At 49.9% G+C, this 25,107-nt stretch overlaps 1 long non-coding RNA gene across 1 annotated transcript in view; it reads right to left on the bottom strand.

Moving 5' to 3' along the window:
* Nucleotides 1-25,107, bottom strand: part of LOC307205376 — a 46,282-nt gene that overhangs the window by 16,073 nt on the left and 5,102 nt on the right. The window lies entirely within an intron of this gene.

Here is a 25,107-nt window from a genome sequence, read left to right as displayed (position 1 = left end):
TGGGTTTTTATGCAGATGTTGGGTGGCCACCTGTCATGGATGCTTTAGCTGAGATTCCTGCCTTGCAGGGGGTTGGACTAGATGACCTTTCCAACTTTACAGTTCTTTGATTATATGTTCTTAAGGTTTCCCATCAGAAAAGATACGTTCCAGAAGAAGCAGTCCCGAAGGTCCAGTGCCAGCCCAGAAAGCCAACAGCACCAACATACAGACTGCTTCCAGGTCCCCTGTCTGCTGTTGTTTGCTCCATTGTTTTTTTCTTTTTTAAAAAATAATAATATTTATTAATTTAAATTACACACATATACAAAGAATTTACAATCTCATACTACAAAAAGAAAATTAAAGAAAAAAGAATTAAGAAAAAAAGAAAAGGATAAAATACAGGAAAAAAAGAGAGAAGAAAAAGCAGATTTACGTGCATAAAAAAACTTAATCTTCCTAATACCTAAATAAACACTTAAATAAAAAAGACTTCTGAGAAAACGAGTCTTCCAGTTATTCTCATTGTACTGTTTATACTGTCATCGTTTTTTCCGCAGTTTTATATTCGTTAATATTATTCCCATCTACTCCACAAGCAGTATTTGTTGTGTTTACAAGTATCACTCAAGTTCTGTTAATATGGTGTGTTTGGTACCATATGATCTTATATAATCCTTAAATATTCTCCAAATCGTTTCTGGTTCAATACTCCTCTAACAATTCCCATCAGTTTTGCTAGTTGTAAATATTCTAACATGAGTATCTGCCAATCTGTGATTGTCGGTATTGTTTCGTTTTTCCACTTCCTCGCCACAAGAATTCTTGCTGCTGTGGTGGCATTCATGAACAGTGGTCTTATGGCTTTTTTAATTTCCATTGGTAAAATGCCTAAAAGAAAGCTCTCTGGGCTTTTTTTTTTTTTAAAAAAAAAAAAAAAGTTAGTCTGAATAATTTCTTGAATTCATTATAGAGATTATCCCAGAATTCCCTTATGATTGCACAAGTCCACCACATGTGGTGGACATGTGTTCACTCCATTGTTTTTGCCTGCCTTTGTTTATGCAGAGGGGAATTGTTTGGCGAAGGTTGGGGAAGAGATATAATGTTAGCAAGCATGTCTCAGGCAAGGACACTAAACAAAGTGGCTGCATCACTCCATGTAAATTCCTTTTGCAACCCACAGCACTCAGACACACAAGTTTTCCTACTCAGTGTTCACTTTTGCAAGGTCAATGATTCCAGAAAAGGCATCCAAGTGCCATTTCTGATGTGTTCATCCTGCTACAATAATTTGGACAGGTGTGGCTAGAGTGAGGTTGTGAGAAACGCTTGACGATTTCTCTGAAAATGTGGAAGATCTGATCCACACTTTCAAAGCAACCAACCTGAGTCACACTGCCTGGATTCCTATGTGAATCAGGACAGTTATTCCTCAAGTTTTGTATCCCTTTGAATTTTGCAATACCATTCTCGGCTCTGTAACATAGAATCACAGAATTGTAAAGCTGGAAGTGACACCAAAGGCCATCTAGACTAATGTAGGAATTACAGCTAAAGAATCATGTGCAGGCCACCCATTGGTGGGCATCAGTTGCAGAGCCAGGGACTGGATGTGGCCCCTCCATGCCTCTCTATCTGGCCCTTGGAACTCTCTCCGTGCCACACCCCTCTGTGTTTTTGCCTGGTTGCTATGTTTTCCTCCACTGCTGAAAGAGCTGCTGTTGTACTCAAGTCCTTTTTTCAGGCTTCCCAGAGGTATCTGCTTGGCCACTATGAGAATAAGATGGTGGACTAGAAGAGCCTTTGGCCTGATCCAGCTGCCAGGCTCTCCTTATGTTCTCAGGAACAGACGACTACAGAATATATGAATAAAGAAAGCCGAGTTTGGAAAATGCAGGGGCTTACTTAGCAATCCTCAATGTGAAAACAGCAATTGCCAAATATATCCAGATTCCCAGGAAATGTTAGTGGCAATGTACAGAGATCCAACCAGCTTCTATTAATCTTTTTATGATGCTCTGTGCAAACAGAACCTCATATTCTCTCTCTCTCTCTCGTGTGTGTGTGTGTGTGTGTGTGTGTCTTGTTTTATAAGTTGGAAGGATATCTTTGTATTTAAATTTGTACTTCTGAAACCATCTTCTTTAGGAAGAAGAAATTAAATGTCTCAGAGATGGAAATAAAAAACACACACCCAGCAGTCACCTTTCTATCCCCGGATTTGAGTAATATATTTGCTCTGAGGTTTGCTAATACCATGTCAACACTGCTGTTTGTCTTCCCTCGTACATTTGTTTGTCTTCTATGCTATTCTTTGTTGCCCACTCCCCTCCTCCCTGTTTTCCTTCTTGCCTAGCAAAATGAAAAATATTTTAAAAAAATCACTATGCATAGGATAGACAGCAAGGGAAACTGAGAAGTAGCAAGAAAAGTGTTCATAATCGCTTGGTTTGTCAAAAGGAAAATAAAACTATGGGGGTTAGGGGCCCTCCCTGTGTAGTTAATCTGCTATTCATTGTCAACCTCAGTTCCCTCTTCCTCCATCTGCAATATGGGGATAATAATTACACCAGGGGATACAAGTACCATCACATTAGGAGGTCTGGTCCGCACAATGAATGAATTCTCTTTGGAATTTCTTCCAGACCCTGCAAGTGCCCCTATTTTCCCAGGCAGTCCTAGATTTATTGAAGCCATCCCAGTTTCTGATTTGATTGCGGAACGTCCCGCTTTTCCTTAGGGCGTCCCTATTTTCATAGTAGAAATGTTGGAGGGGATGCAGGTATCCGACCCCCAAGCCAAGGAGATAAGTAACAATGCAATCTTTAGAAATCATCTGAAGGCAGCCCTGTATAGGGAAGGTTTTTAATGTTTAATGGTTATTATGTTTGTATATACGGTATGTTAGAAGCTGCCCAGAGTGGCTGGGACATCCCAGTCAGATGGGCGGGGTATAAATAATAAAATTACTACTACTGCTACTACTACCATTATTATGGAATAGGACGTCCTTATTTTCATGGGAGAAATGTTGGAGGCTATGCCCCCTCCCCATTAAATATCAAAAGGGTGCCGTCATTTTTCAGCCTCTACTGAAGGTCTTTTTCTTTAAACAAGCCTTTTAAGTAGATATCTTTCCCAATCTGCGCCTGCATTTGAATTTGATGTTTTATCACTTATGTCTGCTGCCCTGGGCTCCTTTGCAAGGAAGGGCAGGATATAAATTTAATAGTAATAATACTAATACTAATGATAATGATAAATACTTTCATAACTTGCAAAGGTTGTTGCAGTAGCCACCATGATGCCCTCCAGGTGTTGGAACTTCAACTCTCATATCGTTGCAACTGTTATTTTATAGTACAGAGCCAGAGGGGTGCCAGGAATCAGAAGAGAAGCAATGGTCGCCTTTACAATTTCCCCCACATCACGATCTTTTACATCATACACACACACTACGATTCGCGATATATTGTCACACCCAGTATTCTGATACTGTGACCATGATGTGGACTGGGACAATGTGGCGACACATCGCCCAGCCCTAATAAGCTGGAGGGGGGAGGGCCCCCACTGTTGCTGCAGCTGCCCCATCGGGCCCAGACCTGTGGACAGCTGCCCAGAGGCTAGAAGCATTTGTGCATGTGTATGACCACAGCTGCTGTAAGTGTTTCTCCTGCCAATAAAGAGTTAACTGGATGTAAGCTTCCTGTATCTGGGACGGCCGCAACAGGCCCCCTTGCCCATCATAACAGCACTCATTCTCTTTTCGCTCAACTGACAGTAAATCAAAGAAACCATATGGCTTCCCTCTCTCTTGGGGGAAAGAAAAAAAATAGGAGGGAGGGAGGGAGACAACGGCCAGAGTTTGTGCAAGTCATGGAGGAGATCCACTCTGTTGCCTCCTGGATGTTCCAGAGCTGCAGCTGGGTCGCTGCCTTGAGCCACCCACAACACTCCCCCCCTCCAATGCCGGGAACAGGCGTACAGCTGGAACTGAAAGTCCCAGGAAGGCTGCCAGATCAGTCGAATGATGGATGAGTCCTGCTCAGTGTCTTGCAGTTGGGGGGCGGTGTATGCATGAGGTGGGGGGAGAGAATTGGCTGCCAGAGGGGAAAGCAAGAGGGTTTGCAAAGCATTTTAAAGAATTAACAGATCAGACGGTCACTGCATCCAGACTTTCCTTGCCTGCCAGGATCCCCCACAAACAGCTTCTTAATTAGGGGAGGTGCTGTCCGCTGTTAAAGCGTTATTGGGATAATAGCTGAGAGGAAGTGTAGTTCTGGGAGTATCCGCTAGGGGGCAGCATACACAGGAAGCTGCCTTACACAAAGTCAGGTCATTGGTCCATCTAGAATTGTCTGTAGTGACAGAGTCTCTCTCTGTAGGGTTTCATGCAGGGCAGGGGACTTTCCCAGCCCTACCTGAAGATGTCTGGATTGAAACTGGGATCTTCTGTAACGCTTGAGAATTATGTTCACCATGCTGGTCTTCATGGAATTGTAGAGTTGGAAGGAACCACAGGGTCATCTAATCCAACAATGCAATGCAGGGAATCTTTGCCCAACATGGGGCTCAAATCCACAACCCTGAAATGAAGAGTTGCATGCTCAACTGACAAAACTGCCAAGGCACGCAACTCCTCTCTTCCCTTCAGCCATATTGTTGGGAGTTTGAGTCCAACCACATCTGGAGGGCCACAGGTTCCCCTCCCAGCAAATGCACCTGGCTACTGCAACATATTGTCCTCCTTCCTGTCTTGGGCAGAAAAAGGAAGGGTCATAGCTCAGTGGTACAGCATTGGGCTTCCACTCAAAGGTCCCAGGTTTAATTATTATTATTATTAATTATTTATACCCCACCACTCAATTGGCTGGGTTTCCCCAGCCACTCTGGGCGGCTTCAAACAAAATATTTTAAATACATTAAAATATCAGTCATTAAAAACTTCCCTTCAGATGTCTTCTGTTTATTTCCTTGACATCTGATGGGAGGGCGTTCCACAAGGCAGGCGCCACTACCGAGAAGGCCCTCTGCGTGGCTCCATGTAACTTCGCTTCTCACAGTGAGGGAACCGCCAGAAGGCCCTCGGAGCTGGACCTCAGTGTCCTGGCTGAACGATGGGGATGGAGACGCTCCTTCAGGTATACAGGGCCAAGGCCGTTTATCCCCAACCGCATCTCCAAGGAGGGTATTGAAAGGCCCCTACCCCAACCCTGGAGAGCTGCTGCAAGTCAAGGTCAACAATGGTTTGACTCAATGAAACACAGCTTCCCAAGTTCCTGGGTTTTTTAGTGTAAGCTCTGTGGTAGAACATCTGCTCCTGATGTTGATGGGCCAGTGGTCTGACTCCAGGAAAGCCAAATTCCTCGGTTCAAAAAGTGTCCCGGCTATATAGGGCTGCTTCCTGCTAAGGATGAGCGAATGAGGCAGAACTCCATTAAAGTTCCTCTTCTCCGGCTGTCCCACCCCAAGCTGTTTATTTTCCATTATTATTCCAATTAACGATAAACTGCAAAAGTTCAACACGACAAAATGAAACATTTGCATAACAAACATTCTGCTGACTACTCAGATTAACATTTCAGTCGCATCCGGGAGGGCTGTTATCGTATGTAGCACATTTGGGTTGGTGCTCCCCATTTGAGCAGGGAGTTTGCCGTTCAGGCCCCCGCCGGGAATCCCTTGGCCACTGAAAGATTCATGTTTACCCAGAGGCTGTTTGGTGATCCAATCTGAAGGCTTTGTTTACAGCAGGAACAAACAGGTGCAAATATCTCCCCGTTCAGCACAAATTTCGCCGCTCGGCTTTTTAATGGGGCATTTCAGATTTGAATAGGACACCTTACAGCAGGGGTATTGGGTTACTTGGGGTCTCATCCCCATCAAGTGCCCCTGTTTTCCAGGGACAGTCATGGAATTACAGAAGCAATCACAGCTTCTGATTTCAACAGGGAATGCCCTGTTTTCTCCCTCCAATGCAGCTGCCACCAAGCACAGGAGAAGGATGAGCCGGTGCTTGCAGCCAGTGCTTGCACTTAGCAGGTGAACCATCTTGAAGTGGAACCCTTGTGTGTAGGGGAGGCAGTTCCCTCTTGGAGCAGAAGTACCAGGTGTCAGAGGATCCAATCCCCCCCACGGTAGGCTGCCAGGAATGGATAAGACAAAAATTAGGGAGTTCTGGGATGTAATATACACTGGTCCACTGGTCCACTGGTCCACTGGTCCACTGGTCCACTGGTCCACTGGTCCAAGTCCCATCAGCCAGTGGACCTGATGGGATACCTGCCGAAATCTTCAAAGTGGGTGGAATTGAACTTACACAACCACTTCACAAGCTCATTGAAAAAATCTGGGAAAGAGAAGAAATCCCAGCAGACTTTAGAGATGTCAAAATTATCAACCTCTTTTTAAAAAGGTGACAGAACTGATTGTGGAAACTATTGAGGCATCTCTCTATTAGCTGTGGCCAGCAAAATTCTTGCAAGGATCTTAGCAAACCGTCTCGCAACAATATCCGAGGTGACCCAGTACTTCCGGGTTTCGGTGGGTCCGTAACCTGGAAGAACGCAACCTGAAGCGTCTGTAACCCGAGGTATGACTGTACTGTATTCCGAACTTAAAAATGGAAAGCGTAATGCTGGTGGTCAACAAAAGAGATTTAAAGACTGTCTCAAGGCAAATCTAAAAAAATGTAGTATAAACACTGACAACTGGGAAACACTGGCCTGTGAGCACTCCAGCTGGAGGACGCAAGGGAGAAAGATGCTAAGAGGAAGGCATGCTTGGCAAACTCTCACCGTGATCAACTCCTGCCCGGAAACCAATGTCCCCACTTTGGAAGGACGTGTGGATCCAGAATTGGCCTCCACAGACACTTATGGACTCATTGTTAAAACCGTGTTTATGGAACACAATCTTACTCAGCTATGAGTGATTGCCGAAGAAGAAGAAGAGGAAGAGGAAGAGGAAGAGGAAGAGGAAGAGGAAGAAGAAGAAGAAGAAGAAGAAGAAGAAGAAGAAGAAGAAGAAGAAGATACACGGAACTTAAAAGAATGTTTAAGGTTTCTTTCATAAAAAACCCCAGAGGCTTTCCTTTTGGGGATACTAGGCTCTGAATGCAAAGGAAATATTCTTGTATGCCACAGTGGCTGCAAGAATGTTAACAGCTATGAACGGGAAGGGTAAAAAGGTACCGACAAAGTTAGAGTGGCAACATAAATTGGTGAACTATGCAGAGTTGGCAGTTCACAGGATAAAATCAGAATATAAAACCACAAAGTACACAATCAAAATAAAAACAACAACAACCCAATAAACCCTCCCCCTTCAACACATTTTGAAATGGTATAGGATGTCAATCAAATCAACCGAAGGCCTGATTAAAGAGGAAACTGAAAGTGTATAATGAAGGCACCAGCCCAGTGCTGGATTTAAAGGTAAAGGTACCCCTGCCCATATGGGCCAGTCTTGACAGACTCTGGGGTTGTGCGCCCATCTCACTTAAGAGGCCAGGGGCCAGCGCTGTCCGGAGACACTTCCGGGTCACGTGGCCAGCGTGACATCGCTGCTCTGGCCAGAGCCAGAGCCGCACACGGAAACGCCGTTTACCTTCCCGCTGGTAAGCGGTCCCTATTTATCTACTTGCACCCGGAGGTGCTTTCGAACTGCTAGGTTGGCAGGCGCTGGGACCGAGCAGCGGGAGCGCACCCCGCCGCAGGGATTCGAACCGCCGACCTTTCGATCGGCAAGTCCTAGGCGCTGAGGCTTTAACCCACAGCGCCACCTGCGTCCTGCTGGATTTACCGGTACATATAAGCTAAACAAGCTATAGCTTAGGGCCCCACTCAAAAATTATTTAACTATTAATATACTTCTTCTTAATTGTCTTTCACTATTAATATACTTCTTCTTAATTGTATTTCAGTTCAACAATCCCTTTGATAAAATACATATTTTGTTATGTGCAAATGGCTTTAGACAACCTATTAGGTCCATAAATTACTATACAGTGGTACCTCCGGTTATGAACTTAATTCGTTCCGGTGGTCTGTCCTTAACCTGAAACCGTTCTTAACCTGAGGTGCCCTTCCGCTAATGGGGCCTCCCGCTGCTGGCGCGCAACTTCCATTCACATCCCGGGGCAAAGTTCGCAACCAGGAGCATCTAATTCCGGGTTAGCCGAGCTCGTTACCCGAAGCATTTATAGGGAGGACGGTATGTAACCTGAGGTTCCACTGTATAGCATATACAGTGGTACCTCGGGTTACACACGCTTCAGGTTACAGACTCTGCTAACCTAGAAATAGTACCTCGGGTTAAGAACTTTGCTTCAGGATGAGAGCAGAAATTGTGTGGCGGCATGGCATCAGCAGGAGGCCCCATTAGCTAACGTGATACCTCAGGTTAAGAACAGTTTCAGGTTAAGAACAGACCTCCAGAATGAATTAAGTTCTTAACCTGAGGTAACACTGTATTAAACACAAAAAAGACCAGTGACAATTTGACAAAGGACAGTTGGACATATAAGGGGCCCCATTCCCTTCAGTAGCTTAGGGCCTCATTAAACCTAAATCTGGCCGTGCACCAGCCCCTCTTGCCAGCCCCTCTCTGCCACTGCCAAAGCCATTGTCACTGTCATGGCGGCATGAGGTGCGGTGCAGGCAGAGGAAGCAAGTGAGGAGGGGAGACAGCAAGCAGCTGCCCAGCAGGGGCTGTGGCAAGGGAGGTGGTCAGCTGACTCGTTTGCATGTCTTTTGGGGCTGTGCTCCTGTGTGAGCCAGCTGGAAAATTTCTGGGAAATGTTGGAGGGTATGGGTTCTTTTTGACCACAGAGGGCATAGGCCAAACATCTGCATCAGGGTGGGTGCGTGGCTGGGAACCTGTTGATCTCCAGATATAGTTGGACTCCAGCTGTCAGGAGTGCATGCAGGAGCCAGGACCTGTGACCAGTAGGATTTCGCAGGTCTTGGGCCTTCCTAAGTTTGTTCTAAAGAGGCAAGGCATAGCCACACAGGTGAGGCCGCTTGATAACTCACTGCACCTGATGGCAAGAGCTGGGAAGGGATATAAGGTCAGCATTTCCTTTCGGCTCTTTGCCACAGCAACTCATTTCCTGCCTTGCTGCGTTTGGCTTCTTGCTTCCTGATCCTCGGACCTCGGCTTCTTGACTCCTTGCTTCCCGACCCTCGGACCCTTGACTTCATGACTCCCTGCTTCTCGACCCTCGGACCCTTGACTTTGTGACTCCTTGCATCTCAAACCTCAGACCCTTGACTTCGTGACTCCTTGCTTCTCGACCCTTGGACTCTTGACTTCGTGACTCCCTGCTTCCTGTCCCTCGGATCCCTGGCTTCTGGACTCTCGTTCCTGCTTCCACCCTGTCATCTTGCCCCCGGTCCCGACATCCTCAGCTGGAACTTCGATCGCCCATAGACCCATGACACCTCCTTGGTGAAGCCCCACCACTGCAGAGATCCCTCCTATGTCCTCTCTTCCTGTTTTTGGGCTGTCAGCTTTCTACCAATAACCAGCTGTTTTATTCCTATAGCCCCAGTTGGGCGAAAGAAACAGAGAGGAATTTCGTCTGCTTTGCATTTTAAAGCCAACAAACATAATCTGCAGTTCCCGGAATTTGCAACAAACAATCGGATCGTGCAACTCTCTGACTTTTTGCTATGCAGTTTTGGTTCAAAAATCTCTTGCGGGGAGACGCATAGCAAAACTGTGTGTTCTAGGGAATGCACAGAAAAGGTGTATTTTAGGAGAAGAGAAAACAGCAACCAGGCTTTCCAGTTATCCAAAACTTTTCAACAGGCTGGATATGAAACAAAATATTCCCAACGGTTTGGGGGTGGGGGTGCAAGGAACAGGGGGGAAAGGAAAACGCTGGCTCCATGTTGTATTAAACATAGGGAACAGCTGCTCAGTGGAAAAGATAGGATGTGACTGCTGGGGTCCACTCAGTGGAGGCTGCTCTGGAAGGGCGAATGGGGCACTGCCCCACAAACCTCAGTTTGCCCTCATTCAGCTCCCACTTGCCTGCCTTCTAAATGACACACAGTCCAAGGAGTGGCCCTGCCTGTCAGCTTCCTCCTCCTTACTCAGTTGTTGCCCATTTAAAACTTAGCAGAGAGGAGGAAGTAGACACAACCAGAATTAGGTGGCTCTGCCTATTGCCGATTCTTGCTCTAGCGCCATCTACTGTTGGGCTCCCTGCCTTCCCGCCCATCAGTCCTAATGGGTACCAGCCACCACCGCCTAGAAACTTAAATTGTCACCACGAGACTGGCAACGCTCAATGGCAATGCAATGCTGTGTGTCTGTTGGGAGCAATGGATAACTGTGGGAGGGAAATGGAATGGAGTATTCTGGGAAAGGAGCACTGTACCCTGAAACTGCCAGGCTACAACAGAGAGAGGGAGAGGAATATGGTGCTGCAGGGCCTCACAGTCAGCTCAACTCAGAGACTGGTGACTTTGGGCTCCTCTTCTCCTGAAAATCGTTCAATTCCCAGCTTGTCATTGCAAGAACTCCATGACTAAGAAGAAACATCCTTATTCGAGAGAGAGAGAGCAGAAGATAGTGTACTGAAACACAGTAAAATGTGATTTAAATGGTTTGCCACTTTGAAAACTAGCATATAAATATTCTAAGTAAATAAAGTGGTACCTCGGGTTACAGACGCTTCAGGCTACAGACTCCGCTAACCCAGAAATAGTACCTCGGGTTAAGAACTTTGCTTCAGGATGAGAAGAGAAATTGCGAGGCGGTGGCGCGGCAGTGGCAGTGGCAGCAGGAGGCCCCATTAGCTAAAGTGGTGTCTCAGGTTGAGAACAGTTTCAGGTTAAGAACGGACCTCCAGACCGAATTAAGTTCTTAACCCGAGGTACCACTGTAAATAGTCATACCTCTTCTTGCGAACGCTTCATGTTGTGTTTTTTCGGGTTAAGAATGAGGCAAACCCAGAAGTGTTTACTTCTGAGCTTTGCCATGCGCACACACGCAGAAGCGTTCTGCGCGGTGAGCACATGCGCAGAAGTGCTCTATCGCGCTTCGCACATGCACAGAAGCGCTGCTCTGGTTACAGATTTTTTGGGGTGCGAAAATTTCTGGGAAATGTTGGAGGGTATGAGTTCTTTTCAAACACAGAGGGCATAGGCCAAACATCTGGATCAGGGTGGGTGCGTGGCTGGGAACCTGTTGACCTCCAGATATAGTTGGACTCCAGCTGTCAGGAGTGTGTGCGGGAGCCAGGCCCTGTGACCAGTAGGGCTTCGCAGGTCTGGGGCCTTCCTAAGTTTGTTCTGAAGAGGCAAGGCGTAGCCACACAGGTGAGGCCGCTTGGTAACTCACTGCACCTGGTGGCAAGAGCCAGGAAGGGATATAAGGTCAACATTTCCCTTCAGCTCTTTGCCACAGCAACACACTTCCTGCCTTTGGCTTCTTGCTTTCTGATCCTTGGACCCTTGATTTCATGATTCCTTGCTTCCTGGTCCTCGGACCCTTGACTTCGTGACTCCTTGCTTCCTGGTCCTCGGACCCTTGACTTCGTGACTCCTTGCTTTCTGATCCTTGGACCCTTGATTTCATGATTCCTTGCTTCCTGGTTCTCGGACCCTTGACTTTGTGACTCCTTGCTTCCTGGTCCTCAGACCCTTGACTTTGTGACTCCCTGCTTCCTGGTCCTCGGACCCTTGGCTTCTTGACTCCTGGCTCTCTGACCCTCGGACTCTTGACTTCCTGACTCCTGGCTTCTGGACTCTCGTTCCTGCTCCCACCACACCATCTTGCCCCCCGGTCCCGACGTCCTCAGCTGGGACTTTGATCACCTGTGAACCAGACCGTGACACCAGCTCCCACCAGCCCCAGCCAGTAGAGTCCGTGCTCAAGGATGAAGGGAGTTTGAGTCCCACAAAGATCTGGAAGCTGTGTCCCCACCAGTGATTTATCTGTGATTCATAGGGTTTGGTGGAGAAGCACACTTCTTCCGGATGTGGTGGACTTTCCTTCATTGGAGGTTTTTAAGCAGAAGTTGGACTCTGTCAGGGATTCTTGAGCTGTGATTGCGGGGGGGGGGGGTTTGAACTAGATTGCCTTTGGGGGTACCTTCCAACTTGCACAATTCAGCGGTTCTACAGCCCTGGAGCCTAGCAAGAGACAGTACATCTGCTGCACCTGTGCTTGGCACACAATGGAACACGCTCCTAAGCTGATTAAATCAAAGCCTCTTTTTAAATGAGAAGGGGAGAAATCTGCCGCTCCCGTCTTTGGGGAGAACCGTATCCCTGCCAAGATGGACAGGATCTGCTTTCTCCCCCACCCACCCCTATTCACAACACCAGAACCAGTCAATAAAAACAAAGGAGGACCTACATATGTTACTATAAATGGGGACAGAGAGAGGGTGCACATGGACGCATGTGTGCATTTTTAATCTAAGCATTTTCCATTCTATTAAAAAGAAGAAAAGGCTGAATGGATGAACCAGTTTCCTCCTAAGCACCTTCAGACAGCTTGTTCCAAGAAAGGGGGGGGGGGAAAGGCAAATCTTCAAAAACCTGGGGGTGGCTCGTTCCAAAAAGAACCATGGCTATGGGGAAGGGTTGTAGCTCAGTGAAAAGAGCACTGGGTAGGGCTGGGAGAGAGATCCCCCCCCCCCTGAAACCCTGGAGAGCAGCTGCCAGTCAGTGTAGGAAACATTGATCTAGGTGGTCTGATGGTCTGAGTTGGTGTAAGGTAACTTCCTCTGCTGCTATTAGGTCTTTCATTCAGAAGCATGAGGACTAGAATCCTACTTTGCTTTTGGGAAAGGGCAGTGGCTCAGTGACAGAGCACCTGCTTTGCATGCAGAAGCTCCCAGATTCATCCCAAATGGTATCTCCAGGCAGGGCTGGGAGAGATCTCCTGCCTGAAATCCTGGAGAGCTGCTGCCGGTCAGTGCAGGCAGCGCTGGGTTAGATGAACCAGTGGTCTGACTCAGAATGAAGCAGCAGCTTCTGTTCAACACATTTGCACTCATCGTCATTCTTCCTGAACCTTGTCACAAATCACTAGGCTATTGAATCACATGGATGAACTCTCTTTTGGAGCCAGATTGAGAAAGGCTTCTTCTCTTCTCTTTTCACAAGGGAAGCGCAGCTGAGCTAATGATGCTTGAGCCAGGCTCAGTTGGAACAGGAAGCCCTCTGATGCCCCTTCCTGTCCGGGAGGATCCAATGGGCAGCCTGGGTGGGCTAGCCAGGGCTTGGAGTACTTCTCCGAGAAGCTGCCACTAGCAGTTCATTGCTTCATCAGATGGGGCAGCATTTACAGCTCATGACACTCCGGGAGCCTTTCTCAACCTTGAGTTCCCAGGGGCTGTTGGACTACAACTCTCCTGCGTGGGTGTCTGAGGGCCCTGCTCCTTCCTGCCACTCACCATCTGGCCTGGGGTGGGGCCTGAAGCCTCACAGGGACTGCTGTGCTCTGCTGCCCAGGAGGACTCTCCTGCGTGGGTGTCTGAGGGCCCTGCTCCTTCCTGCCACTCACCATCTGGCCCGGGGCAGGGTCTGAAGCCTCACAGGGACTGCTGCGCTCTGCTGCCCAGGAGGACTCTCCTGTGTGGGTGTCTGAGGGCCCTGCTCCTTCCTGCCACTCACCATCTGGCCTGGGGCGGGGCCTGAAGCCTCACAGGGACTGCTGTGCTCTGCTGCCCAGGAGGACTCTCCTGCGTGGGTGTCTGAGGGCCCTGCTCCTTCCTGCCACTCACCATCTGGCCCGGGGCAGGGCCTGAAGCCTCACAGGGACTGCTGCGCTCTGCTGCCCAGGAGGACTCTCCTGTGTGGGTGTCTGAGGGCCCTGCTCCTTCCTGCCACTCACCATCTGGCCTGGGGCGGGGCCTGAAGCCTCACAGGGACTGCTGTGCTCTGCTGCCCAGGAGGACTCTCCTGTGTGGGTGTCTGAGGGCCCTGCTCCTTCCTGCCACTCACCATCTGGCCTGGGGCGGGGCCTGAAGCCTCACAGGGACTGCTGTGCTCTGCTGCCCAGGAGGACTCTCCTGCGTGTGAGTGTCTGAGGGCCCTGCTCCTTCCTGCCACTCACCATCTGGCCCGGGGCAGGGCCTGAAGCCTCACAGGGACTGCTGCGCTCTGCTGCCCAGGAGGACTCTCCTGTGTGGGTGTCTGAGGGCCCTGCTCCTTCCTGCCACTCACCATCTGGCCTGGGGCGGGGCCTGAAGCCTCACAGGGACTGCTGTGCTCTGCTGCCCAGGAGGACTCTCCTGCGTGGGTGTCTGAGGGTCCTGCTCCTTCCTGCCACTCACCATCTGGCCTGGGGTGGGGCCTGAAGCCTCACAGGGACTGCTGTGCTCTGCTGCCCAGGAGGACTCTCCTGTGTGGGTGTCTGAGGGCCCTGCTCCTTCCTGCCACTCACCATCTGGCCCGGGGCAGGGCCTGAAGCCTCACAGGGACTGCTGCGCTCTGCTGCCCAGGAGGACTCTCCTGTGTGGGTGTCTGAGGGCCCTGCTCCTTCCTGCCACTCACCATCTGGCCTGGGGCGGGGCCTGAAGCCTCACAGGGACTGCTGTGCTCTGCTGCCCAGGAGGACTCTCCTGCGTGGGTGTCTGAGGGTCCTGCTCCTTCCTGCCACTCACCATCTGGCCTGGGGTGGGGCCTGAAGCCTCACAGGGACTGCTGTGCTCTGCTGCCCAGGAGGACTCTCCTGCGTGGGTGTCTGAGGGTCCTGCTCCTTCCTGCCACTCACCATCTGGCCTGGGGTGGGGCCTGAAGCCTCACAGGGACTGCTGTGCTCTGCTGCCCAGGAGGACTCTCCTGTGTGGGTGTCTGAGGGCCCTGCTCCTTCCTGCCACTCACCATCTGGCCCGGGGCAGGGCCTGAAGCCTCACAGGGACTGCTGCGCTCTGCTGCCCAGGAGGACTCTCCTGTGTGGGTGTCTGAGGGTCCTGCTCCTTCCTGCCACTCACCATCTGGCCTGGGGTGGGGCCTGAAGCCTCACAGGGACTGCTGTGCTCTGCTGCCCAGGAGGACTCTCCTGTGTGGGTGTCTGAGGGCCCTGCTCCTTCCTGCCACTCACCATCTGGCCTGGGGCGGGGCCTGAAGCCTCACAGGGACTGCTGCGCTCTGCTGCCCAGGAGGACTCTCCTGTATGTGAGTGTCTGAGGGCCCTGCTCCTTCCTGCCACTCACCATCTGGCCTGGGGCGGGGCCTGACGGGCCTCACTAGGACAGTTGCTGTTACTGCTGGAGGGGTGCAGAGTGCTTTTAAAATGTTTTAAAAAATTTTATTTTGAATTTTTTGTATGTGGGGTGGGGTGGGGTGGGGTGGATGTTTATTGGGCCTGGGAATTTGTTTGATTTTATGTTTTTGTAATTTTTATAATTTTTATTGTTTTTTGTTTGTATTGTTTTATTTGTGTTGTTGCTTTTTTGTTGTTGTTTTTTAAAGGGGTTATTTTGTTCTTAAGGGGAGGGGTCAGGGCTGCCGGGGAGTGGGCCCCAGCCCACAAAATGGCTGGGGCATGTTCCACAGGGGGGGATGCACTGGGACAACCGATCTCAGTGATCACGGGTAGGAGGAGGAGTTACGCTAAGACCAGACCATGTCATTACAGAGGAGGCAGGTTTAGTCGTTGTCTGAGGACTATCCCTGCCTCCGGGTCTGGTCCTGACCGGATGAATACTAGAATCAGCAAGGGATACCCACATGACCTGAAAGTGTTGCTGTGCAATGCCAGGTCAATGATTCATAAGACCACTGCCATCCATGACTTGATCATGGATGGAGGACTTGACCTGGCATGTGTAACAGAGACTTGGTTGGATGAAGCAGATGGGCCTGTCCTTGCCGCTGCTTGTCCACCAGGTTTCTCTTACGCACAGCAACCCAGGTCATGTGGGCGGGGAGGGGGGGTTGCAGTGATTTTTAGGAAGTCATTAGTTTGCACCAGGCGTCCTATTGGGAAGACCCAGTTTTCTGAGTGCATGTTCTGGAAGTTGGGCAATAGGGGCAGTACAGGATTCCTTTTGGTGTACCGACCTCCCCGCTGCACCAAGGATTCCCTGCCCGAGCTGCTTCAGGTCGTGGCGGATGTTCTCCTGGAGACACCTAGCTTGGTCGTCCTAGGGGATTTTAACATCCATGCCGACACGACCTTACAAGGGGCCGCTCGGGACTTCGTGGAAAGCATGGCCTCCATGGGGCTGTCCCTGAATAAGTCTGGCCCAACCCATAGCCGCGGACATGCCTTGGACCTGGTGTTTACCTCTACGGATGTTGGTGATCTGACACTAAGTAAAAGTGAAACGAAAGAAGTGCCATGGTCAGATCACTTCCTGGTGCAACTGGACTTCTCTGCGACCCATCCCCTCTGCAGGGAGGTGGGACCGATTCGGATGGTCCGCCCCCGCCACTTAATGGATCCAAATGGTTTCCAGAGAGTGGTAGGGGATGCTTTATCCCATGTTGATGGCCTTTCAGCCGATTCCCTGGTGGCCCGCTGGAATGCGGAATTAACCAGGGCTATTGACTGTTTGGCTCCGAAGCGCCCTCTCCGATTGCATGGAGCCCGGAGAGCCCCGTGGTTTTCCACGGATCTGAGGGCAATGAAACAATCGTTGAGACGGCTAGAGCGCCGGTGGCGGATAACCCATTCTGAATCTGACCGGACACAGGTTAGAGCTCAACGTCGAGCCTACCAAGTGGCGATAGCGACGGCGAAGAAGACTTTCTTCACCGCCTCTATTGCATCTGCAGAAAACAGCAGCAGGCGACTCTTTCAGGTGGTTCACAATTTAGCGGAACCACCTGTAACATCGGGGCCCAGTACGGGCCACATGTTCTCCTGCAATGATTTTGCAAATTTTTTTGCAGATAAAATCGCTCAGATTCGGGAAGAAGTAGACTCCACCGTGGGAGCAGGGCCGGGGCGGGAGAGTGCTAGAGTCCTGTCTGGTCAAGTTGTGTGGGATCAATTCCAAGCTGTTACCTCCGAGGATGTGGACAGGCTGCTCGGACGAGTGAAGTCAACCACCTGTCTCCTGGATCCTTGCCCATCCTGGCTTATAAAAGCTAGCCGGGAAGGACTGGGCGATGGGCTTCGTGGGGTGGTGAATGCTTCCCTCCGTGAGGGAGCCTTCCCAGACCCGCTGAAAGAGGCGGTTATTAAACCGCTTCTTAAAAAACCATCTCTAGATGCGGCCACGATGGCCAATTATCGCCCAGTCTCAAACCTTCCATTCTTGGGCAAGGTGATTGAGCGAGTGGTTGCTGAACAACTCCAGGCACGCCTGGAAGAAGCGGACCATTTGGATCCCTTCCAGTCGGGATTCAGGCCTCATCATGGGACTGAAACTGCCTTGGTCGCACTGGTTGATGACCTCCGGCGGGCTAGGGACAAAGGTGAGAGCTGTTTCCTAGTTCTGCTGGATCTCTCAGCGGCGTTTGATACCATCGACCATGACATCCTTCTGGACCGTCTTGAGGGGCTGGGAGCTGGGGGCACTGTCATACAGTGGTTCCGCTCCTTCCTCCTGGGCCGTGTTCAGAAAGTGGTGGTGGGGGATGAGTGTTCAGACCCCTGGGCTCTCACTTGTGGGGTGCCTCAGGGTTCTGGCCTCTCCCCCATGCTTTTCAACATCTACATGCAGCCGCTGGGAGGGATCATCAGGAGGTTTGGGCTGGGTGTTCATCAGTATGCAGATGATACCCAGCTCTACCTCTCTTTTAAATCAGAACCAGTGAAGGCGGTGAAGGTCCTGTGTGAGTGCCTGGAGGCGGTTGGAGGATGGATGGCGGCTAACAGATTGAGGTTGAATCCTGACAAGACAGAAGTACTGTTTTTGGGGGACAGGAGGCGGGCAGGTGTGGAGGATTCCCTGGTCCTGAATGGGGTAACTGTGCCCCTGAAGGACCAGGTGCGCAGCCTGGGAGTCATTTTGGACTCACAGCTGTCCATGGAGGCACAGGTCAAATCTGTATCCAGGGCAGCTGTTTACCAGCTCCATCTGGTACGTAGGCTGAGACCCTATCTGCCTGCAGACTGTCTCGCCAGAGTGGTACATGCTCTGGTTATCTCCCGCTTGGACTACTGCAATGCGCTCTACGTGGGGCTACCTTTGAAGGTGACCCGGAAACTACAACTAATCCAGAATGCGGCAGCTAGACTGGTGACTGGGAGCGGCCGCCGAGACCATATAACACCGGTCTTGAAAGACCTACATTGGCTCCCAGTACGTTTCCGAGCACAATTCAAAGTGTTGGTGCTGACCTTTAAAGCCCTAAATGGCCTCGGTCCAGTATATCTGAAGGAGCGTCTCCTCCCCCATCGGTCTGCCCGGACACTGAGGTCCAGCTCCGAGGGCCTTCTGGCGGTTCCCTCCCTGCGAGAAGCAAAGCTACAGGGAACCAGGCAGAGGGCCTTCTCGGTGGTGGCGCCCGCCCTGTGGAATGCCCTCCCATCGGATGTCAAGGCGATGGACAACTACCTGACATTCAGAAAACATCTGAAGGCAGCCCTGTTCAGGGAAGTTTTTAATATGTGATATTTTAGTGTATTTTTCATCTCTGTTGGAAGCCGCCCAGAGTGGCTGGGGAAACCCAGCCAGATGGGCGGGGTACAAATAATAAATTATTATTATTATTATTATAACTCCCATCATCCCTGACCACTGGGCCTGCTAGCTAGGGATGATGGGAGTTGTAGTCCGACAAATATCCAGGAACCCAAGGTTGAGAAAGGCTGACCAAGGGTGGCACTCTTCCAGTTGCAGAGTGCTGTGAGCCCACCGCATACCCCACTTTGCATGGAGCACCTGGGAAGGTTAGAGGCAGCTCCAAACCACCCTTCAGTTGCATGCCTCATCCCCAAATGCCACAAATTTCTCCTTTCTTGGCGGTTTTTAAGCAAAGGCTGGGTGGCCATCTGTCATGGGTGCTTTAGCTGAGTTTCCTGCATTGCAGGGGATGGACTAGAGGACCTTTGGGGTCCATGCCAACTCTACAATTCAACGATTCTTCTATTAGTCAACAGTGACAAATTGAACTGAATGGGCCCTGCCTGCCTGCCTGCCTGCCTTTCTCAATCGCCCCTAAGTCTGTATGCAACCATGGTTAAATCCCGGCCTGATCATTGTGAACACAACGGGAAGTAATCCATAATGTTGCAAGATCTGGATTTCCCCCAAAGGCTCAAAGTTTCGGGGGAGAAAGGGAGGAGGCCGTGGGGGGGGGGGAGAAACAATTTTTCATTTCAGCTCTGCTACCAACCTGTGTGTAATCAAACAAATTACTCGCTTGGGGACCACAATGCATGCTAGAGGAATTTCTCTCTCTCATTACAGACAAAATTAATCTCTTTGCCGCTTCCAGCATTGTTGCTGGTTGCTTTTCCCCCTAGCCTGAGCACAAAATGCAACTGCACGGTTAACCCCTTTTCCCTGGGAGTGGGTGTCCCTGTGAGGGCTGAGGTGGGCAGCAATCAGAAGTGAATCAGGCGTTGCAAGGCAGGCTGGCATTCGGAAGCGATGAGTGAGTCAGAAGCCAGGACGCAGGTGCTCACCAGAGCCCAGGAAAACCATTGTGGTTCCAGCAAGGCTCAGCTGTGAAAGGAATCCCTTTGTAGCTACTCTTTCCAGCCTAGAGGAACCAATCATCAGTCTGGCCAGGAACTTCTTCATTAAGAAAGCTGCCGGCCGCAGTTTAGTGGTTCGCCACGCAGGGTAGCTGCTAACAGGTTCCACCAGTTCTCAGCACTGACCTGGTTCGCAGATCGTGCTAAGCCAAACCATGCTTTAGCATGGACACATGGACTCCATAATAATAATAAATTTTTATTTATACCCCGCCCTTCCCAGTTCAAAAACCGGGCTCAGGGCAGCTGACAACAAATTGAAAACACTTAATTGTAAAAGCAGTATAAAATACAGTATAAAAACATGGATAACAATAAAATTCAAAATTCAGAAATCAATTTAGGGGAAATAAGCATTAGAATAATCCCCAGGGCTAGCTGGCTGAATTGGTCCTACTTGGGCCAGCGAGGAGCCCGGGGGAGAATTAGCTGTGGGGTCTCAGAGCGCTGATCTTCATAAAAGGGGAGGGGGAGGGAAGAGAAGGGAAATAAAAAATCAGGCTGAGTTCAAATTAAAGGTCAGGCAGAATGGCTCTGTCTTACAGGCCTGACGGAAGGAGGTTAAATCCTGAAGGGCCCTGGTCTCATGGGACAGAGCATTCCACCAGGTCGGAGCCATCACTGAAAAGGCCCTGGCCCTGGTGAAGGATAGTCTGACTTCCTTAGGCCCGGGACCTCTAAACTATGGTTATTCGTGGACCTTAAGGTCCTCTGCGGGGCAGACCAGGAGATCTCCAGGAGAGGAGAGCACAGCATCTTAGAATTGTAGGGTTGGAAAGGACCCCAAGGGCCACCTAGTCCGACTCACTGCAGTTCAGGATTCACAGCTGGGATCCTCCTCCACGTCCCTCTTACCACCAAAGTCTCCCATCCATTGAATTGTGTTCCTGTCCTGTGCAATGTTAGACGCTATATAAGCTCGGTGCCAAAGGGTTCCTTAAAGCAGGGTTACAGTCGCTGAAACAGAATGCCTAGTTGACATTTGGAGACCAGGCAGCTCAAAAGTCCTATTTTTCAATATGACTTTTGGTTCTGAAGTTCATTCTGATTGTGCAGATAAAAGATAACAGATAGAATTCGATAGGATGTGCTGCTAGTGTGTGAAAACAGTCACGATCCAAGGATCCCCAGGCATGCATCTCCAGATGGTGGAGGCGTCAGGGCATCTTCACTTAGTTGCAAGTGGCCGATAGCCAGGTGCCTGGCAAATTTCAAATGCTGGTCTTGTGCCTTGGGTGCATAAATTACATGGAGCAGACGTTGTACAGTGAGGGTCATGGCATGATTTCCATATGGATTGTGGTGAATGAGGAGGGCCATCCTTGTGCACCGCTCTCCTCATGTTGGGTGCGTATGAATGGCCAAATCACTGGCCTTGGACCCAGTCACTGCCCACTCTGGCCCCACCCGTTGGCATGTTGCTACTGGCTGCCCACCTGCCTCTGCAGAAAGCTTGCCCTCCCTATGCTAGTGGATGCATTTGGGAATCTGGGTCTGATGTGAATCAGTACCCTGGACAGCACCAGTGATGGCCGATGGCTCCCAGTTTTCTTGGGTTCAGGGCACCTGAGCACAGTATGCAGGACCTCAGACCTGTGTGTGCCCTCTGTGATGTGCATGGAGCTCCTATCCCTGAGTCACCCCTCCTCTCCAAAGATGGAGGGTGAGGAGAGCCCTGTTTGCAGTGCAAAGGCTGGAAGCATCTTGGCAGGGAAGGGTTTGGGTTTCAACCTAGGTCTCCTAATGGCCGGTTACTCTGGTGCATTGGTAAACCCCATACACACTGCATTATTGAATTATTGATGCAACCTTTTTTACAGGACAAATGCACAGGCCCCATAGAAAGACTCTCAATGCACTTGTACAAATCGGTCCTGCCTTCCTTTTTATTTATTCCTTGCCTCCTAGGCGCTTTGATGGATATATTGAAATAAACAGGGCCGTCTCTCCTGCAGGCTTGCCATCCAGTTGGCATGGCACAAAATGAAAATAGGATGGGGAGGAAAGAAGAAAACGAGCAAGCGCAGGCATTAGCATAATTTTTCTTATTGAGTGAAGCTGCCACAAATAGGCAGTGGGCACCTGTTGAAGATTCCAGCCATGCTTTTCCCCCAGGATAGACTATTCTTCCACCCCCTTAAAAAAAGAAAGTCAATTGGCATTCTGTGACCACTGAGCTTGCTCATGGATCACCGGCTTATTTGGGGTGGGAGCAAATTTCTCTACTTTTTAACTTGTGGAAATCTTAGGATTCTTCCAAGCCTGTTGGTCTTCCCTTAAAGCAGTTTTGGCTAAACACGGACCGGGCTATGAGTTTGCTATTAGTAATACCTGGGATCATGACCAGCTTGCATGGAGGCAGTTCAGGGAGGGGAGGAGCCAAATGGCAGCCGTGTCGGCGGAGTGGGCCCCGCCGCCCCATATTTCCTTCTGCTGCAGAAGCTGCCAATAGTCTCATCAAGCTTGCGTTTCGCAGCACATTATCAATATGCAAACTGTGCACGGGAGCTGCAGAGGTGTGCGGGGGAGACACAAAGAAACTATCAGAACAGAAAGCCGCATTAAACTGTACAAGCGCTGTGCTTTGTATAAAATTCAGAAATAATAATTTGAGTTGGAATGATGGGGAATCCATAATAAATTGGTTCCACTTCAGAAAGAAAACAAGGTAATTCAGAAATCCGGGATCTGGGTTGTTTGAGAAAGGGAGAAATGCAAATGTATCCCAAAATGGAGCTATAGTTGAACGGTTCTTTCAATCCTGGTTGAAATAACAGAGCAGGCGTCCACCTTTCCGGACATCCAGGCAATGGTTGGCTGCTGTTCATTGGGGCTGGTGGGGCAGAAGTAAGGGGAGCCCAACAGGAGTTGGTGCCAGAGCCAATGACAGGCAGAGACACTTAATTCTAGTCAAATGAAGGCTGAGCCCCCTTCAGCACCTGGGAGTAAGTAAGAGCTGAGGTTGATTTCATAAGAAAAGGCACCCCTTTGGTGGGAGGAGGGCATGAGAGGCTCCAAATAATAGAATTACAGAATTGTAGAGTTGGAAGGGACCCTGAAATTTTGCAATGCAGGATTTTTTTGCCCAACATGGGGCTTGAACTTACGACCCTGAGATTAGGAGTCTTATGCTCTACCAACTGAGCTATCCCAGTCAATTTGGGCAACCTCAGATTCAGCAAGATGGCTCTCATATCACCTTGCAGTCTTCTCTTCTCCAGGCTAAACATACCCAACTCCCAACTAGTTCTTCGCTGATATTTTACAGTGAGCAAGCAGGCAGCCTCCTGGAGAGGCAATTGCAGCTACTTTGCTCCTGCCTGGCCATCCTGCTGCTGAATTAAGCTGTGGTTTGACCTAGTGTGCTGCCCAAATCTGGCCTTGTGGTCAGCTCTCTACAGACTATAAGCAAGCTTTAGCTCTATGACTTTGGAGGTTGTCTGACTTGCTGTTTTTATTTTTAAAAAAATACTGTTTTGAGTTTTGGATTGGCACAAATCATTTCGGACTGGTCCTGATTTGACCTGATTCGCTTTGAGAATTGGCCAGGTTCATTGCACAGCCCTGGTCTACAATTTGTAGCTTGTCCGACAGAGCTAAACCACGAGCCTGGGTTCAGATGGCACACTAGGACAAAAGGTGGCTTGGCTCAACTCAGAAGAAGGAGGACGTGGAGGAGAAAAGTTGCTGTGATCTTAGCTGGGCTTTCTGAATTGCAGCGCATTGGGCTAGGTGACCATCGAAACTGGTTGGGTAGAAGCCAATGAAGCCACCAGTAGGTGGAGCCAGAACCAACGGCAGGCACAGCCAGCGAGTTCTAGTGAGCTCCTGTTGCTCGGTCCCTGCTCCTGCCAACCTAGCAGTTCTAAAGCACAAAAGTGCAAGTAGATAAATAGGTACCACTCCGGCGGGAAGGTAAACAGCGTTTCCGTGCGCAGCTTAGTCATGCTGGCCACATGACCCAGAAGCTGTACGCCGGCTCCCTTGGCCAAGAAAGCGAGATGAGCACCGCAACTCCAGAGTCGGCCACGACTCGACCTAATGGTCAGGGGTCCCTTTACCTTTAAGATGGTCGCCCCCCCAGATGTTTGGCCTCCAGCTCTCATTAGCCCAACCAGCACCTGGCTGGGGCTGACAGTAGTTGGATGCCAAACATCCGGGGGGGCAGGGGGCGGGGATTTTTTAAGCCGGAACTCACTTCTAGCACCTCTCAGTTCTGGCAGCCATTGCAATTATAAGAGAACAAGGGAGGTATTCCTGATGTGTTCCAGCACCTTTTTTCCCTAGAAAAATAGCACCAGGAATGCACCCACACTGCGATGCCGAGGGACGGGCGCAGCTCAGTTCAGCATCCTCTTATCCACCAAACCAAATGAGCTGAGCTCACATGTGGCCAAGTAGAACAAATTGCTCCACTCCCCCTTTCTGTCCTTTTCCAGCTGCTCGGCTGGCTGGTGTCTGGATTGATGGCGGGATTGAAAAGAGCCAGAAAAAGGTCTTTGGAGAAGCAGGTTCTGGAAAGGGTGGCCTGCCCTCTGGATAAACCCTTTTGCCTTTCTGTAATTTCCCCCTAATTCTCTCCTTGACGAAGATAAATCATGCTCTTTGGGGGGCGGTGGAGAGGAGAGGAAGAAAACCAACCGGGTTCTTGATTCCTACGCACTGGGGGTTGCCTTATAACCTCCAGCTTTGCCTGATTTCCTGCTGCATGCGCCAGTTCCAGTTGTGGCCGTGTCTGGGCCTGTTGTCTAGAGACCTCTTTGCCCTTGCAGGAGGGAGCGGATAAAGATCCAGCCTGCTGGGCCAAGACAGCTCCCCACCCTCTCTCAGGAGGATCACAGGCACCTCTTGTGTCTCCACAGAAACCGTTGTTTTAGACAACAGCGCCTGTGCTTGAGTTTTCCCTGATTAAAAAAAGACAGTGGACATTCTCTATTTTCAGGATGCTGTTCCAGCAATTTCCAGGAGAGAAATGCAATAAAATGATGCATCATTAACTGGGGTAGCAGGACTTCCTCTTTTTAAAACTTTGTGTCTGACTCTGAGGCACAATGCTCTTTTCTCCAGGAGTCCAGCTGTCCTTCCCTATTCCCCAGATGTGATATGATTCAGGGACGTAGAAGGGGCGGTGGGAGAATGGCAGCCATCACCCCAAAAAAGTGGGACCCCACTGGCCACTGTAATCTCCCCACCCCAATGTTCCAGAATGACAAAGCATGCTGGCAGAATTAAAATGGCATAGTGTGAAGACAAACCAGTTCTTTTTACACCAACGTTACAAGCAACAGGAATTTTTTTTTTTTTTAAAAAAAACCCTTCATAGGGGGAATGGTCTCTTGTGAACAGGGCTGTGAAAAGCAGGGGGTGATTTGGGCTCAGCCCTAGGACAATTAGATATTCGCTAAATAATTGCTTCTTGGTTCATAAAGCACTGCAGGTCTAGCTATGCCAGAAGAATGGAAAACGGCACATAGGAGACAGAGGGAGGGAGGGAGG

This window comes from Podarcis cretensis (assembly GCF_951804945.1).
Source record: "Podarcis cretensis genome assembly, chromosome: 16".
Classification (NCBI taxonomy): Eukaryota; Metazoa; Chordata; class Lepidosauria; order Squamata; family Lacertidae; genus Podarcis; species Podarcis cretensis.
This window is presented reverse-complemented; position numbering and strand designations above follow the sequence as displayed.